At 38.8% G+C, this 19,097-nt stretch overlaps 19 pseudogenes; all 19 read right to left on the bottom strand.

The window, feature by feature from the left end:
• Positions 1–493: 493 nt before the first annotated feature.
• Positions 494–612, bottom strand: LOC127936577 (uncharacterized; annotated as a pseudogene).
• Positions 613–1,118: 506 nt separating this feature from the next.
• On the bottom strand, positions 1,119–1,237 carry LOC127936232 (uncharacterized; annotated as a pseudogene).
• A 923-nt stretch (positions 1,238–2,160) lies between these two features.
• On the bottom strand, positions 2,161–2,279 carry LOC127937330 (uncharacterized; annotated as a pseudogene).
• A 783-nt stretch (positions 2,280–3,062) lies between these two features.
• On the bottom strand, positions 3,063–3,181 carry LOC127936395 (uncharacterized; annotated as a pseudogene).
• A 920-nt stretch (positions 3,182–4,101) lies between these two features.
• LOC127936753 (uncharacterized) lies at positions 4,102–4,220 on the bottom strand (annotated as a pseudogene).
• A 497-nt stretch (positions 4,221–4,717) lies between these two features.
• On the bottom strand, positions 4,718–4,836 carry LOC127937264 (uncharacterized; annotated as a pseudogene).
• Positions 4,837–5,619: 783 nt separating this feature from the next.
• LOC127936394 (uncharacterized) lies at positions 5,620–5,738 on the bottom strand (annotated as a pseudogene).
• A 920-nt stretch (positions 5,739–6,658) lies between these two features.
• Positions 6,659–6,777, bottom strand: LOC127936576 (uncharacterized; annotated as a pseudogene).
• A 785-nt stretch (positions 6,778–7,562) lies between these two features.
• Positions 7,563–7,681, bottom strand: LOC127936231 (uncharacterized; annotated as a pseudogene).
• A 921-nt stretch (positions 7,682–8,602) lies between these two features.
• On the bottom strand, positions 8,603–8,721 carry LOC127936752 (uncharacterized; annotated as a pseudogene).
• A 784-nt stretch (positions 8,722–9,505) lies between these two features.
• Positions 9,506–9,624, bottom strand: LOC127936359 (uncharacterized; annotated as a pseudogene).
• Positions 9,625–10,967: 1,343 nt separating this feature from the next.
• On the bottom strand, positions 10,968–11,086 carry LOC127936393 (uncharacterized; annotated as a pseudogene).
• Positions 11,087–12,008: 922 nt separating this feature from the next.
• LOC127936751 (uncharacterized) lies at positions 12,009–12,127 on the bottom strand (annotated as a pseudogene).
• A 500-nt stretch (positions 12,128–12,627) lies between these two features.
• On the bottom strand, positions 12,628–12,746 carry LOC127936575 (uncharacterized; annotated as a pseudogene).
• Positions 12,747–13,530: 784 nt separating this feature from the next.
• On the bottom strand, positions 13,531–13,649 carry LOC127936230 (uncharacterized; annotated as a pseudogene).
• A 923-nt stretch (positions 13,650–14,572) lies between these two features.
• LOC127937329 (uncharacterized) lies at positions 14,573–14,691 on the bottom strand (annotated as a pseudogene).
• A 1,751-nt stretch (positions 14,692–16,442) lies between these two features.
• On the bottom strand, positions 16,443–16,561 carry LOC127936229 (uncharacterized; annotated as a pseudogene).
• A 647-nt stretch (positions 16,562–17,208) lies between these two features.
• Positions 17,209–17,327, bottom strand: LOC127936574 (uncharacterized; annotated as a pseudogene).
• Positions 17,328–18,110: 783 nt separating this feature from the next.
• Positions 18,111–18,229, bottom strand: LOC127936228 (uncharacterized; annotated as a pseudogene).
• Positions 18,230–19,097: the final 868 nt, after the last annotated feature.

Genomic DNA, 19,097 nt, shown 5'->3' with positions numbered 1-19,097 from the left:
CTGCAAAGAGAAGGCTATTTAAAGATCAGCCAATCTACTCGCCAGTACATTATAAAAGTAGGAAAGAAACCCCAAAAGCTTAAAGCACCTGGTATTCCTAGGCGGTCTCTCATCCAAGTACTAACCTGGCCCAAACCTGCTTATATTCAGAGATCGGGCATTGACTCTATTTTTTGGCAAATTTATTATATACTAAGTGAAAAAATTCCAAAAGCTTAAAGCACCTGGTATTCCTTGGCGGTCTCTCATCCAAGTACTAACTAGACCTAAACCTGCTAAAATTCAGAGATCGGGCATTGACTCTTTTTTTTTTTTTTTTTGCAAGATTATTATATAATTCGTGAAAAATATCCAAACATTTAAAGCACCTGGTATTCCCAGGCAGTCTCCCATCCATGTACTAACCTGGCGCAAACCTGCTTATATTCAGAGATCGGGCATTGACTCTATTTTTTGGCAAAATTATTATATACTAAGTGGAAAATTTCAAAAAAGCTTAGAGTACCTGGTATTCCCAGGCGGTCTCCCATCCAGGCACTAACCAGGCCCAAACCTGCTTAGCTTACGAGATCAGACAAGATCGGGCATAGCCAGGCTGGTATGGCCATAAGCGAAGACTGCTGCAAAGAGAAGGCTATTTAAAGATCAGCCAATCTACTCGCCAGTACATTATAAAAGTAGGAAAGAAACCCCAAAAGCTTAAAGCACCTGGTATTCCTAGGCGGTCTCTCATCCAAGGACTAACCTGGCCCAAACCTGCTTATATTCAGAGATCGGGCATTGACTCTATTTTTTGCCAAATTTATTATATACTAAGTGAAAAAATTCCAAAAGCTTAAAGCACCTGGTATTCCTTGGCGGTCTATCATTCAATTACTAACCAGACCTTAACCTGCTAAGATTCAGAGATCGGGCATTGACTTCTTCTTTTTTTTTTTTTTTTTTGCAAGATTATTATATAATTCGTGAAAAATATCCAAAAATTTAAAGCACCTGGTATTCCCAGGCAGTCTCCCATCCATGTACTAACCTGGCGCAAACCTGCTTATATTCAGAGATCGGGCATTGACTCTATTTTTTGGCAAAATTATTATATACTAAGTGAAAAATTTCAAAAAAGCTTACAGTACCTGGCATTCCCAGGCGGTCTCCCATCCAGGCACTAACCAGGCCCAAACCTGCTTAGCTTACGAGATCAGACAAGATCGGGCATAGCCAGGCTGGTATGGCCATAAGCGAAGACTGCTGCAAAGAGAAGGCTATTTAAAGATCAGCCAATCTACTCGCCAGTACATTATAAAAGTAGGAAAGAAACCCCAAAAGCTTAAAGCACCTGGTATTCCTAGGCGGTCTCTCATCCAAGTACTAACCAGACCTAAACCTGCTAAGATTCAGAGATCGGGCATTGACTCTATTTTTTTTTTTTTTTGCAAGATTATTATATAATTTGTGAAAAATATCCAAAAATTTAAAGCACCTGGTATTCCCAGGCAGTCTCCCATCCATGTACTAACCTGGCCCAAACCTGCTTATATTCAGAGATCGGGCACTGACTCTATTTTTTGCCAAATTTATTATATACTAAGTGAAAAAATTCCAAAAGCTTAAAGCACCTGGTATTGCTTGGCGGTCTCTCATCCAAGTACTAACCAGATCTAAACCTGCTAACATTCAGAGATCGGGCATTGACTCTTTTTTTTTTTTTTTTTTTTGCCAGATTATTATATAATTCGTGAAAAATATCCAAAAATTTAAAGCACCTGGTATTCCCAGGCAGTCTCCCATCCATGTACTAACCTGGCGCAAACCTGCTTATATTCAGAGATCGGGCATTGACTATTTTTTGCCAAATTTATTATATACTAAGTGAAAAAATTCCAAAAGCTTAAAGCACCTGGTATTCCTTGGCGGTCTCTCATCCAAGTACTAACTAGACCTAAACCTGCTAAAATTCAGAGATCGGGCATTGACTCTTTTTTTTTTTTTTGCAAGATTATTATATAATTCGTGAAAAATATCCAAACATTTAAAGCACCTGGTATTCCCAGGCAGTCTCCCATCCATGTACTAACCTGGCGCAAACCTGCTTATATTCAGAGATCGGGCATTGACTCTATTTTTTGGCAAAATTATTATATACTAAGTGAAAAATTTCAAAAAAGCTTAGAGTACCTGGTATTCCCAGGCGGTCTCCCATCCAGGCACTAACCAGGCCCAAACCTGCTTAGCTTACGAGATCAGACAAGATCGGTCATAGCCAGGCTGGTATGGCCATAAGCGAAGACTGCTGCAAAGAGAAGGCTATTTAAAGATCAGCCAATCTACTCGCCAGTACATTATAAAAGAAGGAAAGAAACCCCAAAAGCTTAAAGCACCTGGTATTCCTAGGCGGTCTCTCATCCAAGTACTAACCTGGCCCAAACCTGCTTATATTCAGAGATCGGGCATTGACTCTATTTTTTGCCAAATTTATTATATACTAAGTGAAAAAATTCCAAAAGCTTAAAGCACCTGGTATTCCTTGGCGGTCTATCATTCAATTACTAACCAGACCTTAACCTGCTAAGATTCAGAGATCGGGCATTGACTTCTTCTTTTTTTTTTTTTTTTTTCAAGATTATTATATAATTCGTGAAAAATATCCAAAAATTTAAAGCACCTGGTATTCCCAGGCAGTCTCCCATCCATGTACTAACCTGGCCCAAACCTGCTTATATTCAGAGATCGGGCATTGACTCTATTTTTTGCCAAATTTATTATATACTAAGTGAAAAAATTCCAAAAGCTTAAAGCACCTGGTATTCCTTGGCGGTCTCTCATCCAAGTACTAACCAGACCTAAACCTGCTAAGATTCAGAGATCGGGCATTGACTCTTTTTTTTTTTTTTTGCAAGATTATTATATAATTCGTGAAAAATATCCAAACATTTAAAGCACCTGGTATTCCCAGGCAGTCTCCCATCCATGTACTAACCTGGCGCAAACCTGCTTATATTCAGAGATCGGGCATTGACTCTATTTTTTGGCAAAATTATTATATACTAAGTGAAAAATTTCAAAAAAGATTACAGTACCTGGCATTCCCAGGCGGTCTCCCATCCAGGCACTAACCAGGCCCAAACCTGCTTAGCTTACGAGATCAGACAAGATCGGGCATAGCCAGGCTGGTATGGCCATAAGCGAAGACTGCTGCAAAGAGAAGGCTATTTAAAGATCAGCCAATCTACTCGCCAGTACATTATAAAAGTAGGAAAGAAACCCCAAAAGCTTAAAGCACCTGGTATTCCTAGGCGGTCTCTCATCCAAGTACTAACCAGACCTAAACCTGCTAAGATTCAGAGATCGGGCATTGACTCTATTTTTTTTTTTTTTTTGCAAGATTATTAAATAATTTGTGAAAAATATCCAAAAATTTAAAGCACCTGGTATTCCCAGGCAGTCTCCCATCCATGTACTAACCTGGCCCAAACCTGCTTATATTCAGAGATCGGGCACTGACTCTATTTTTTGCCAAATTTATTATATACTAAGTGAAAAAATTCCAAAAGCTTAAAGCACCTGGTATTCCTTGGCGGTCTCTCATCCAAGTACTAACCAGATCTAAACCTGCTAAGATTCAGAGATCGGGTATTGACTCTTTTTTTTTTTTTTGCCAGATTATTATATAATTCGTGAAAAATATCCAAAAATTTAAAGCACCTGGTATTCCCAGGCAGTCTCCCATCCATGTACTAACCTGGCGCAAACCTGCTTATATTCAGAGATCGTGCATTGACTCTATTTTTTGCCAAATTTATTATATACTAAGTGAAAAAATTCCAAAAGCTTAAAGCACCTGGTATTCCTTGGCGGTCTCTCATCCAAGTACTAACTAGACCTAAACCTGCTAAAATTCAGTGATCGGGCATTGACTCTTTTTTTTTTTTTGCAAGATTATTATATAATTCGTGAAAAATATCCAAACATTTAAAGCACCTGGTATTCCCAGGCAGTCTCCCATCCATGTACTAACCTGGCGCAAACCTGCTTATATTCAGAGATCGGGCATTGACTCTAATTTTTTGGCAAAATTATTATATACTAAGTGAAAAATTTCAAAAAAGCTTACAGTACCTGGCATTCCCAGGCGGTCTCCCATCCAGGCACTAACCAGGCCCAAACCTGCTTAGCTTACGAGATCAGACAAGATCAGGCATAGCCAGGCTGGTATGGCCATAAGCGAAGACTGCTGCAAAGAGAAGGCTATTTAAAGATCAGCCAATCTACTCGCCAGTACATTATAAAAGTAGGAAAGAAACCCCAAAAGCTTAAAGCACCTGGTATTCCTAGGCGGTCTCTCATCCAAGTACTAACCTGGCCCAAACCTGCTTATATTCAGAGATCGGGCATTGACTCTATTTTTTGGCAAATTTATTATATACTAAGTGAAAAAATTCCAAAAGCTTAAAGCACCTGGTATTCCTTGGCGGTCTCTCATCCAAGTACTAACCAGACCTAAACCTGCTAAAATTCAGTGATCGGGCATTGACTCTTTTTTTTTTTTTGCAAGATTATTATATAATTCGTGAAAAATATCCAAACATTTAAAGCACCTGGTATTCCCAGGCAGTCTCCCATCCATGTACTAACCTAGCGCAAACCTGCTTATATTCAGAGATCGGGCATTGACTCTATTTTTTGGCAAAATTATTATATACTAAGTGAAAAATTTCAAAAAACCTTAGAGTACCTGGTATTCCCAGGCGGTCTCCCATCCAGGCACTAACCAGGCCCAAACCTGCTTAGCTTACGAGATCAGACAAGATCGGGCATAGCCAGGCTGGTATGGCCATAAGCGAAGACTGCTGCAAAGAGAAGGCTATTTAAAGATCAGCCAATCTACTCGCCAGTACATTATAAAAGTAGGAAAGAAACCCCAAAAGCTTAAAGCACCTGGTATTCCTAGGCGGTCTCTCATCCAAGTACTAACCTGGCCCAAACCTGCTTATATTCAGAGATCGGGCATTGACTCTATTTTTTGCCAAATTTATTATATACTAAGTGAAAAAATTCCAAAAGCTTAAAGCACCTGGTATTCCTTGGCGGTCTATCATTCAATTACTAACCAGACCTTAACCTGCTAAGATTCAGAGATCGGGCATTGACTTCTTCTTTTTTTTTTTTTTTTTGCAAGATTATTATATAATTCGTGAAAAATATCCAAAAATTTAAAGCACCTGGTATTCCCAGGCAGTCTCCCATCCATGTACTAACCTGGCCCAAACCTGCTTATATTCAGAGATCGGGCATTGACTCTATTTTTTGCCAAATTTATTATATACTAAGTGAAAAAATTCCAAAAGCTTAAAGCACCTGGTATTCCTTGGCGGTCTCTCATCCAAGTACTAACCAGACCTAAACCTGCTAAGATTCAGAGATCGGGCATTGACTCTTTTTTTTTTTTTTTGCAAGATTATTATATAATTCGTGAAAAATATCCAAACATTTAAAGCACCTGGTATTCCCAGGCAGTCTCCCATCCATGTACTAACCTGGCGCAAACCTGCTTATATTCAGAGATCGGGCATTGACTCTATTTTTTGGCAAAATTATTATATACTAAGTGAAAAATTTCAAAAAAGATTACAGTACCTGGCATTCCCAGGCGGTCTCCCATCCAGGCACTAACCAGGCCCAAACCTGCTTAGCTTACGAGATCAGACAAGATCGGGCATAGCCAGGCTGGTATGGCCATAAGCGAAGACTGCTGCAAAGAGAAGGCTATTTAAAGATCAGCCAATCTACTCGCCAGTACATTATAAAAGTAGGAAAGAAACCCCAAAAGCTTAAAGCACCTGGTATTCCTAGGCGGTCTCTCATCCAAGTACTAACCAGACCTAAACCTGCTAAGATTCAGAGATCGGGCATTGACTCTATTTTTTTTTTTTTTTGCAAGATTATTAAATAATTTGTGAAAAATATCCAAAAATTTAAAGCACCTGGTATTCCCAGGCAGTCTCCCATCCATGTACTAACCTGGCCCAAACCTGCTTATATTCAGAGATCGGGCACTGACTCTATTTTTTGCCAAATTTATTATATACTAAGTGAAAAAATTCCAAAAGCTTAAAGCACCTGGTATTGCTTGGCGGTCTCTCATCCAAGTACTAACCAGATCTAAACCTGCTAACATTCAGAGATCGGGCATTGACTCTTTTTTTTTTTTTTTTGCCAGATTATTATATAATTTGTGAAAAATATCCAAAAATTTAAAGCACCTGGTATTCCCAGGCAGTCTCCCATCCATGTACTAACCTGGCGCAAACCTGCTTATATTCAGAGATCGGGCATTGACTCTATTTTTTGCCAAATTTATTATATACTAAGTGAAAAAATTCCAAAAGCTTAAAGCACCTGGTATTCCTTGGCGGTCTCTCATCCAAGTACTAACTAGACCTAAACCTGCTAAAATTCAGAGATCGGGCATTGACTCTTTTTTTTTTTTTGCAAGATTATTATATAATTCGTGAAAAATATCCAAACATTTAAAGCACCTGGTATTCCCAGGCAGTCTCCCATCCATGTACTAACCTGGCGCAAACCTGCTTATATTCAGAGATCGGGCATTGACTCTATTTTTTGGCAAAATTATTATATACTAAGTGAAAAATTTCAAAAAAGCTTAGAGTACCTGGTATTCCCAGGCGGTCTCCCATCCAGGCACTAACCAGGCCCAAACCTGCTTAGCTTACGAGATCAGACAAGATCGGGCATAGCCAGGCTGGTATGGCCATAAGCGAAGACTGCTGCAAAGAGAAGGCTATTTAAAGATCAGCCAATCTACTCGCCAGTACATTATAAAAGTAGGAAAGAAACCCCAAAAGCTTAAAGCACCTGGTATTCCTAGGCGGTCTCTCATCCAAGGACTAACCTGGCCCAAACCTGCTTATATTCAGAGATCGGGCATTGACTCAATTTTTTGCCAAATTTATTATATACTAAGTGAAAAAATTCCAAAAGCTTAAAGCACCTGGTATTCCTTGGCGGTCTATCATTCAATTACTAACCAGACCTTAACCTGCTAAGATTCAGAGATCGGGCATTGACTTCTTCTTTTTTTTTTTTTTTTTTTGCAAGATTATTATATAATTCGTGAAAAATATCCAAAAATTTAAAGCACCTGGTATTCCCAGGCAGTCTCCCATCCATGTACTAACCTGGCCCAAACCTGCTTATATTCAGAGATCGGGCATTGACTCTATTTTTTGCCAAATTTATTATATACTAAGTGAAAAAATTCCAAAAGCTTAAAGCACCTGGTATTCCTTGGCGGTCTCTCATCCAAGTACTAACCAGACCTAAACCTGCTAAGATTCAGAGATCGGGCATTGACTCTATTTTTTTTTTTTTGCAAGATTATTATATAATTCGTGAAAAATATCCAAACATTTAAAGCACCTGGTATTCCCAGGCAGTCTCCCATCCATGTACTAACCTGGCGCAAACCTGCTTATATTCAGAGATCGGGCATTGACTCTATTTTTTGGCAAAATTATTATATACTAAGTGAAAAATTTCAAAAAAGCTTACAGTACCTGGCATTCCCAGGCGGTCTCCCATCCAGGCACTAACCAGGCCCAAACCTGCTTAGCTTACGAGATCAGACAAGATCGGGCATAGCCAGGCTGGTATGGCCATAAGCGAAGACTGCTGCAAAGAGAAGGCTATTTAAAGATCAGCCAATCTACTCGCCAGTACATTATAAAAGTAGGAAAGAAACCCCAAAAGCTTAAAGCACCTGGTATTCCTAGGCGGTCTCTCATCCAAGTACTAACCAGACCTAAACCTGATAAGATTCAGAGATCGGGCATTGACTCTATTTTTTTTTTTTTTTTGCAAGATTATTATATAATTTGTGAAAAATATCCAAAAATTTAAAGCACCTGGTATTCCCAGGCAGTCTCCCATCCATGTACTAACCTGGCCCAAACCTGCTTATATTCAGAGATCGGGCACTGACTCTATTTTTTGCCAAATTTATTATATACTAAGTGAAAAAATTCCAAAAGCTTAAAGCACCTGGTATTCCTTGGCGGTCTCTCATCCAAGTACTAACCAGATCTAAACCTGCTAAGATTCAGAGATCGGGCATTGACTCTTTTTTTTTTTTTTTTGCCAGATTATTATATAATTCGTGAAAAATATCCAAAAATTTAAAGCACCTGGTATTCCCAGGCAGTCTCCCATCCATGTACTAACCTGGCGCAAACCTGCTTATATTCAGAGATCGGGCATTGACTCTATTTTTTGCCAAATTTATTATATACTAAGTGAAAAAATTCCAAAAGCTTAAAGCACCTGGTATTCCTTGGCGGTCTCTCATCCAAGTACTAACTAGACCTAAACCTGCTAAAATTCAGTGATCGGGCATTGACTCTTTTTTTTTTTTGCAAGATTATTATATAATTCGTGAAAAATATCCAAACATTTAAAGCACCTGGTATTCCCAGGCAGTCTCCCATCCATGTACTAACCTGGCGCAAACCTGCTTATATTCAGAGATCGGGCATTGACTCTAATTTTTTGGCAAAATTATTATATACTAAGTGAAAAATTTCAAAAAAGCTTACAGTACCTGGCATTCCCAGGCGGTCTCCCATCCAGGCACTAACCAGGCCCAAACCTGCTTAGCTTACGAGATCAGACAAGATCAGGCATAGCCAGGCTGGTATGGCCATAAGCGAAGACTGCTGCAAAGAGAAGGCTATTTAAAGATCAGCCAATCTACTCGCCAGTACATTATAAAAGTAGGAAAGAAACCCCAAAAGCTTAAAGCACCTGGTATTCCTAGGCGGTCTCTCATCCAAGTACTAACCTGGCCCAAACCTGCTTATATTCAGAGATCGGGCATTGACTCTATTTTTTGGCAAATTTATTATATACTAAGTGAAAAAATTCCAAAAGCTTAAAGCACCTGGTATTCCTTGGCGGTCTCTCATCCAAGTAATAACCAGACCTAAACCTGCTAAGATTCAGAGATCGGGCATTGACTCTTTTTTTTTTTTTTTTTTTTTTTGCAAGATTATTATATAATTCGTGAAAAATATCCAAACATTTAAAAGCACCTGGTATTCCCAGGCAGTCTCCCATCCATGTACTAACCTGGCGCAAACCTGCTTATATTCAGAGATCGGGCATTGACTCTATTTTTTGCCAAATTTATTATATACTAAGTGAAAAAATTCCAAAAGCTTAAAGCACCTGGTATTCCTTGGCGGTCTCTCATCCAAGTACTAACTAGACCTAAACCTGCTAAAATTCAGTGATCGGGCATTGACTCTTTTTTTTTTTTGCAAGATTATTATATAATTCGTGAAAAATATCCAAACATTTAAAGCACCTGGTATTCCCAGGCAGTCTCCCATCCATGTACTAACCTGGCGCAAACCTGCTTATATTCAGAGATCGGGCATTGACTCTAATTTTTTGGCAAAATTATTATATACTAAGTGAAAAATTTCAAAAAAGCTTACAGTACCTGGCATTCCCAGGCGGTCTCCCATCCAGGCACTAACCAGGCCCAAACCTGCTTAGCTTACGAGATCAGACAAGATCAAGCATAGCCAGGCTGGTATGGCCATAAGCGAAGACTGCTGCAAAGAGAAGGCTATTTAAAGATCAGCCAATCTACTCGCCAGTACATTATAAAAGTAGGAAAGAAACCCCAAAAGCTTAAAGCACCTGGTATTCCTAGGCGGTCTCTCATCCAAGTACTAACCTGGCCCAAACCTGCTTATATTCAGAGATCGGGCATTGACTCTATTTTTTGGCAAATTTATTATATACTAAGTGAAAAAATTCCAAAAGCTTAAAGCACCTGGTATTCCTTGGCGGTCTCTCATCCAAGTAATAACCAGACCTAAACCTGCTAAGATTCAGAGATCGGGCATTGACTCTTTTTTTTTTTTTTTTTTTTTTTGCAAGATTATTATATAATTCGTGAAAAATATCCAAAAATTTAAAGCACTTGGTATTCCCAGGCAGTCTCCCATCCATGTACTAACCTGGCCCAAACCTGCTTGTATTCAGAGATCGGGCATTGACTCTATTTTTGGCCAAATTTATTATATAGTAAGTGAAAAAATTCCAAAAGCTTAAAGCACCTGGTATTCCTTGGCGGTCTCTCATCCAAGTACTAACCAGACCTAAACCTGCTAAGATTCAGAGATCGGGCATTGACTCTATTTTTTTTTTTTTTTTGCAAGATTATTAAATAATTTGTGAAAAATATCCAAAAATTTAAAGCACCTGGTATTCCCAGGCAGTCTCCCATCCATGTACTAACCTGGCCCAAACCTGCTTATATTCAGAGATCGGGCACTGACTCTATTTTTTGCCAAATTTATTATATACTAAGTGAAAAAATTCCAAAAGCTTAAAGCACCTGGTATTCCTTGGCGGTCTCTCATCCAAGTACTAACCAGATCTAAACCTGCTAAGATTCAGAGATCGGGTATTGACTCTTTTTTTTTTTTTTGCCAGATTATTATATAATTCGTGAAAAATATCCAAAAATTTAAAGCACCTGGTATTCCCAGGCAGTCTCCCATCCATGTACTAACCTGGCGCAAACCTGCTTATATTCAGAGATCGGGCATTGACTCTATTTTTTGCCAAATTTATTATATACTAAGTGAAAAAATTCCAAAAGCTTAAAGCACCTGGTATTCCTTGGCGGTCTCTCATCCAAGTACTAACCAGACCTAAACCTGCTAAGATTCAGAGATCGGGCATTGACTCTTTTTTTTTTTTTTTGCAAGATTATTATATAATTCGTGAAAAATATCCAAACATTTAAAGCACCTGGTATTCCCAGGCAGTCTCCCATCCATGTACTAACCTGGCGCAAACCTGCTTATATTCAGAGATCGGGCATTGACTCTATTTTTTGGCAAAATTATTATATACTAAGTGAAAAATTTCAAAAAAGATTACAGTACCTGGCATTCCCAGGCGGTCTCCCATCCAGGCACTAACCAGGCCCAAACCTGCTTAGCTTACGAGATCAGACAAGATCGGGCATAGCCAGGCTGGTATGGCCATAAGCGAAGACTGCTGCAAAGAGAAGGCTATTTAAAGATCAGCCAATCTACTCGCCAGTACATTATAAAAGTAGGAAAGAAACCCCAAAAGCTTAAAGCACCTGGTATTCCTAGGCGGTCTCTCATCCAAGTACTAACAAGACCTAAACCTGCTAAGATTCAGAGATCGGGCATTGACTCTATTTTTTTTTTTTTTTTGCAAGATTATTAAATAATTTGTGAAAAATATCCAAAAATTTAAAGCACCTGGTATTCCCAGGCAGTCTCCCATCCATGTACTAACCTGGCCCAAACCTGCTTATATTCAGAGATCGGGCACTGACTCTATTTTTTGCCAAATTTATTATATACTAAGTGAAAAAATTCCAAAAGCTTAAAGCACCTGGTATTCCTTGGCGGTCTCTCATCCAAGTACTAACCAGATCTAAACCTGCTAAGATTCAGAGATCGGGTATTGACTCTTTTTTTTTTTTTTTTGCCAGATTATTATATAATTCGTGAAAAATATCCAAAAATTTAAAGCACCTGGTATTCCCAGGCAGTCTCCCATCCATGTACTAACCTGGCGCAAACCTGCTTATATTCAGAGATCGGGCATTGACTCTATTTTTTGCCAAATTTATTATATACTAAGTGAAAAAATTCCAAAAGCTTAAAGCACCTGGTATTCCTTGGCGGTCTCTCATCCAAGTACTAACTAGACCTAAACCTGCTAAAATTCAGTGATCGGGCATTGACTCTTTTTTTTTTTTTGCAAGATTATTATATAATTCGTGAAAAATATCCAAACATTTAAAGCACCTGGTATTCCCAGGCAGTCTCCCATCCATGTACTAACCTGGCGCAAACCTGCTTATATTCAGAGATCGGGCATTGACTCTAATTTTTTGGCAAAATTATTATATACTAAGTGAAAAATTTCAAAAAAGCTTACAGTACCTGGCATTCCCAGGCGGTCTCCCATCCAGGCACTAACCAGGCCCAAACCTGCTTAGCTTACGAGATCAGACAAGATCAGGCATAGCCAGGCTGGTATGGCCATAAGCGAAGACTGCTGCAAAGAGAAGGCTATTTAAAGATCAGCCAATCTACTCGCCAGTACATTATAAAAGTAGGAAAGAAACCCCAAAAGCTTAAAGCACCTGGTATTCCTAGGCGGTCTCTCATCCAAGTACTAACCTGGCCCAAACCTGCTTATATTCAGAGATCGGGCATTGACTCTATTTTTTGGCAAATTTATTATATACTAAGTGAAAAAATTCCAAAAGCTTAAAGCACCTGGTATTCCTTGGCGGTCTCTCATCCAAGTACTAACTAGACCTAAACCTGCTAAAATTCAGAGATCGGGCATTGACTCTTTTTTTTTTTTTTTTACAAGATTATTATATAATTCGTGAAAAATATCCAAACATTTAAAGCACCTGGTATTCCCAGGCAGTCTCCCATCCATGTACTAACCTGGCGCAAACCTGCTTATATTCAGAGATCGGGCATTGACTCTATTTTTTGGCAAAATTATTATATACTAAGTGAAAAATTTCAAAAAAGCTTAGAGTACCTGGTATTCCCAGGCGGTCTCCCATCCAGGCACTAACCAGGCCCAAACCTGCTTAGCTTACGAGATCAGACAAGATCGGGCATAGCCAGGCTGGTATGGCCATAAGCGAAGACTGCTGCAAAGAGAAGGCTATTTAAAGATCAGCCAATCTACTCGCCAGTACATTATAAAAGTAGGAAAGAAACCCCAAAAGCTTAAAGCACCTGGTATTCCTAGGCGGTCTCTCATCCAAGGACTAACCTGGCCCAAACCTGCTTATATTCAGAGATCGGGCATTGACTCTATTTTTTGCCAAATTTATTATGTACTAAGTGAAAAAATTCCAAAAGCTTAAAGCACCTGGTATTCCTTGGCGGTCTATCATTCAATTACTAACCAGACCTTAACCTGCTAAGATTCAGAGATCGGGCATTGACTTCTTCTTTTTTTTTTTTTTTTTGCAAGATTATTATATAATTCGTGAAAAATATCCAAAAATTTAAAGCACCTGGTATTCCCAGGCAGTCTCCCATCCATGTACTAACCTGGCCCAAACCTGCTTATATTCAGAGATCGGGCATTGACTCTATTTTTTGCCAAATTTATTATATACTAAGTGAAAAAATTCCAAAAGCTTAAAGCACCTGGTATTCCTTGGCGGTCTCTCATCCAAGTACTAACCAGACCTAAACCTGCTAAGATTCAGAGATCGGGCATTGACTCTATTTTTTTTTTTTTTGCAAGATTATTATATAATTCGTGAAAAATATCCAAACATTTAAAGCACCTGGTATTCCCAGGCAGTCTCCCATCCATGTACTAACCTGGCGCAAACCTGCTTATATTCAGAGATCGGGCATTGACTCTATTTTTTGGCAAAATTATTATATACTAAGTGAAAAATTTCAAAAAAGCTTACAGTACCTGGCATTCCCAGGCGGTCTCCCATCCAGGCACTAACCAGGCCCAAACCTGCTTAGCTTACGAGATCAGACAAGATCGGGCATAGCCAGGCTGGTATGGCCATAAGCGAAGACTGCTGCAAAGAGAAGGCTATTTAAAGATCAGCCAATCTACTCGCCAGTACATTATAAAAGTAGGAAAGAAACCCCAAAAGCTTAAAGCACCTGGTATTCCTAGGCGGTCTCTCATCCAAGTACTAACCAGACCTAAACCTGCTAAGATTCAGAGATCGGGCATTGACTCTATTTTTTTTTTTTTTTTGCAAGATTATTATATAATTTGTGAAAAATATCCAAAAATTTAAAGCACCTGGTATTCCCAGGCAGTCTCCCATCCATGTACTAACCTGGCCCAAACCTGCTTATATTCAGAGATCGGGCACTGACTCTATTTTTTGCCAAATTTATTATATACTAAGTGAAAAAATTCCAAAAGCTTAAAGCACCTGGTATTGCTTGGCGGTCTCTCATCCAAGTACTAACCAGATCTAAACCTGCTAACATTCAGAGATCGGGCATTGACTCTTTTTTTTTTTTTTTTTTTGCCAGATTATTATATAATTCGTGAAAAATATCCAAAAATTTAAAGCACCTGGTATTCCCAGGCAGTCTCCCATCCATGTACTAACCTGGCGCAAACCTGCTTATATTCAGAGATCGGGCATTGACTATTTTTTGCCAAATTTATTATATACTAAGTGAAAAAATTCCAAAAGCTTAAAGCACCTGGTATTCCTTGGCGGTCTCTCATCCAAGTACTAACTAGACCTAAACCTGCTAAAATTCAGAGATCGGGCATTGACTCTTTTTTTTTTTTTTGCAAGATTATTATATAATTCGTGAAAAATATCCAAACATTTAAAGCACCTGGTATTCCCAGGCAGTCTCCCATCCATGTACTAACCTGGCGCAAACCTGCTTATATTCAGAGATCGGGCATTGACTCTATTTTTTGGCAAAATTATTATATACTAAGTGAAAAATTTCAAAAAAGCTTAGAGTACCTGGTATTCCCAGGCGGTCTCCCATCCAGGCACTAACCAGGCCCAAACCTGCTTAGCTTACGAGATCAGACAAGATCGGTCATAGCCAGGCTGGTATGGCCATAAGCGAAGACTGCTGCAAAGAGAAGGCTATTTAAAGATCAGCCAATCTACTCGCCAGTACATTATAAAAGAAGGAAAGAAACCCCAAAAGCTTAAAGCACCTGGTATTCCTAGGCGGTCTCTCATCCATGTACTAACCTGGCCCAAACCTGCTTATATTCAGAGATCGGGCACTGACTCTATTTTTTGCCAAATTTATTATATACTAAGTGAAAAAATTCCAAAAGCTTAAAGCACCTGGTATTGCTTGGCGGTCTCTCATCCAAGTACTAACCAGATCTAAACCTGCTAACATTCAGAGATCGGGCATTGACTCTTTTTTTTTTTTTTTTTGCAAGATTATTATATAATTCGTGAAAAATATCCAAAAATTTAAAGCACCTGGTATTCCCAGGCAGTCTCCCATCCATGTACTAACCTGGCCCAAATCTGCTTATATTCAGAGATCGGGCATTGACTCTATTTTTTGCCAAATTTATTATATACTAAGTGAAAAAATTCCAAAAGCTTAAAGCACCTGGTATTCCTTGGCGGTCTCTCATCCAAGTACTAACCAGACCTAAACCTGCTAAGATTCAGAGATCGGGCATTGACTCTTTTTTTTTTTTTTTTGCAAGATTATTATATAATTCGTGAAAAATATCCAAAAATTTAAAGCACTTGGTATTCCCAGGCAGTCTCCCATCCATGTACTAACCTGGCCCAAACCTGCTTGTATTCAGAGATCGGGCATTGACTCTATTTTTGGCCAAATTTATTATATAGTAAGTGAAAAAATTCCAAAAGCTTAAAGCACCTGGTATTCCTTGGCGGTCTCTCATCCAAGTACTAACCAGACCTAAACCTGCTAAGATTCAGAGATCGGGCATTGACTCTATTTTTTGGCAAATTTATTATATACTAAGTGAAAAAATTCCAAAAGCTTAAAGCACCTGGTATTCCTTGGCGGTCTCTCATCCAAGTAATAACCAGACCTAAACCTGCTAAGATTCAGAGATCGGGCATTGACTCTATTTTTTTTTTTTTTTTGCAAGATTATTAAATAATTTGTGAAAAATATCCAAAAATTTAAAGCACCTGGTATTCCCAGGCAGTCTCCCATCCATGTACTAACCTGGCCCAAACCTGCTTATATTCAGAGATCGGGCACTGACTCTATTTTTTGCCAAATTTATTATATACTAAGTGAAAAAATTCCAAAAGCTTAAAGCACCTGGTATTCCTTGGCGGTCTCTCATCCAAGTACTAACCAGATCTAAACCTGCTAAGATTCAGAGATCGGGTATTGACTCTTTTTTTTTTTTTGCCAGATTATTATATAATTCGTGAAAAATATCCAAAAATTTAAAGCACCTGGTATTCCCAGGCAGTCTCCCATCCATGTACTAACCTGGCGCAAACCTGCTTATATTCAGAGATCGGGCATTGACTCTATTTTTTGCCAAATTTATTATATACTAAGTGAAAAAATTCCAAAAGCTTAAAGCACCTGGTATTCCTTGGCGGTCTCTCATCCAAGTACTAACCAGACCTAAACCTGCTAAGATTCAGAGATCGGGCATTGACTCTTTTTTTTTTTTTTTGCAAGATTATTATATAATTCGTGAAAAATATCCAAACATTTAAAGCACCTGGTATTCCCAGGCAGTCTCCCATCCATGTACTAACCTGGCGCAAACCTGCTTATATTCAGAGATCGGGCATTGACTCTATTTTTTGGCAAAATTATTATATACTAAGTGAAAAATTTCAAAAAAGCTTACAGTACCTGGCATTCCCAGGCGGTCTCCCATCCAGGCACTAACCAGGCCCAAACCTGCTTAGCTTACGAGATCAGACAAGATCGGGCATAGCCAGGCTGGTATGGCCATAAGCGAAGACTGCTGCAAAGAGAAGGCTATTTAAAGATCAGCCAATCTACTCGCCAGTACATTATAAAAGTAGGAAAGAAACCCCAAAAGCTTAAAGCACCTGGTATTCCTAGGCGGTCTCTCATCCAAGTACTAACAAGACCTAAACCTGCTAAGATTCAGAGATCGGGCATTGACTCTATTTTTTTTTTTTTTTTGCAAGATTATTAAATAATTTGTGAAAAATATCCAAAAATTTAAAGCACCTGGTATTCCCAGGCAGTCTCCCATCCATGTACTAACCTGGCCCAAACCTGCTTATATTCAGAGATCGGGCATTGACTCTATTTTTTGGCAAATTTATTATATACTAAGTGAAAAAATTCCAAAAGCTTAAAGCACCTGGTATTCCTTGGCGGTCTCTCATCCAAGTACTAACTAGACCTAAACCTGCTAAAATTCAGAGATCGGGCATTGACTCTTTTTTTTTTTTTTTTTTGCAAGATTATTATATAATTCGTGAAAAATATCCAAACATTTAAAGCACCTGGTATTCCCAGGCAGTCTCCCATCCATGTACTAACCTGGCGCAAACCTGCTTATATTCAGAGATCGGGCATTGACTCTATTTTTTGGCAAAATTATTATATACTAAGTGAAAAATTTCAAAAAAGCTTAGAGTACCTGGTATTCCCAGGCGGTCTCCCATCCAGGCACTAACCAGGCCCAAACCTGCTTAGCTTACGAGATCAGACAAGATCGGGCATAGCCAGGCTGGTATGGCCATAAGCGAAGACTGCTGCAAAGAGAAGGCTATTTAAAGATCAGCCAATCTACTCGCCAGTACATTATAAAAGTAGGAAAGAAACCCCAAAAGCTTAAAGCACCTGGTATTCCTAGGCGGTCTCTCATCCAAGGACTAACCTGGCCCAAACCTGCTTATATTCAGAGATCGGGCATTGACTCTATTTTTTGCCAAATTTATTATATACAAAGTGAAAAAATTCCAAAAGCTTAAAGCACCTGGTATTCCTTGGCGGTCTATCATTCAATTACTAACCAGACCTTAACCTGCTAAGATTCAGAGATCGGGCATTGACTTCTTCTTTTTTTTTTTTTTTTTGCAAGATTATTATATAATTCGTGAAAAATATCCAAAAATTTAAAGCACCTGGTATTCCCAGGCAGTCTCCCATCCATGTACTAACCTGGCCCAAACCTGCTTATATTCAGAGATCGGGCATTGACTCTATTTTTTGCCAAATTTATTATATACTAAGTGAAAAAATTCCAAAAGCTTAAAGCACCTGGTATTCCTTGGCGGTCTCTCATCCAAGTACTAACCAGACCTAAACCTGCTAAGATTCAGAGATCGGGCATTGACTCTATTTTTTTTTTTTTGCAAGATTATTATATAATTCGTGAAAAATATCCAAACATTTAAAGCACCTGGTATTCCCAGGCAGTCTCCCATCCATGTACTAACCTGGCGCAAACCTGCTTATATTCAGAGATCGGGCATTGACTCTATTTTTTGGCAAAATTATTATATACTAAGTGAAAAATTTCAAAAAAGCTTACAGTACCTGGCATTCCCAGGCGGTCTCCCATCCAGGCACTAACCAGGCCCAAACCTGCTTAGCTTACGAGATCAGACAAGATCGGGCATAGCCAGGCTGGTATGGCCATAAGCGAAGACTGCTGCAAAGAGAAGGCTATTTAAAGATCAGCCAATCTACTCGCCAGTACATTATAAAAGTAGGAAAGAAACCCCAAAAGCTTAAAGCACCTGGTATTCCTAGGCGGTCTCTCATCCAAGTACTAACCAGACCTAAACCTGCTAAGATTCAGAGATCGGGCATTGACTCTATTTTTTTTTTTTTTTGCAAGATTATTATATAATTTGTGAAAAATATCCAAAAATTTAAAGCACCTGGTATTCCCAGGCAGTCTCCCATCCATGTACTAACCTGGCCCAAACCTGCTTATATTCAGAGATCGGGCACTGACTCTATTTTTTGCCAAATTTATTATATACTAAGTGAAAAAATTCCAAAAGCTTAAAGCACCTGGTATTGCTTGGCGGTCTCTCATCCAAGTACTAACCAGATCTAAACCTGCTAACATTCAGAGATCGGGCATTGACTCTTTTTTTTTTTTTTTTTTTGCCAGATTATTATATAATTCGTGAAAAATATCCAAAAATTTAAAGCACCTGGTATTCCCAGGCAGTCTCCCATCCATGTACTAACCTGGCGCAAACCTGCTTATATTCAGAGATCGGGCATTGACTATTTTTTGCCAAATTTATTATATACTAAGTGAAAAAATTCCAAAAGCTTAAAGCACCTGGTATTCCTTGGCGGTCTCTCATCCAAGTACTAACTAGACCTAAACCTGCTAAAATTCAGAGATCGGGCATTGACTCTTTTTTTTTTTTTTGCAAGATTATTATATAATTCGTGAAAAATATCCAAACATTTAAAGCACCTGGTATTCCCAGGCAGTCTCCCATCCATGTACTAACCTGGCGCAAACCTGCTTATATTCAGAGATCGGGC

This window comes from Carassius gibelio, chromosome A19 (genome assembly GCF_023724105.1).
Source record: "Carassius gibelio isolate Cgi1373 ecotype wild population from Czech Republic chromosome A19, carGib1.2-hapl.c, whole genome shotgun sequence".
NCBI classification, from domain to species: domain Eukaryota; kingdom Metazoa; phylum Chordata; class Actinopteri; order Cypriniformes; family Cyprinidae; genus Carassius; species Carassius gibelio.
The sequence above is the reverse complement of the archived record's forward strand: the minus strand, read 5'-3'. Positions and strand labels throughout refer to the sequence as shown.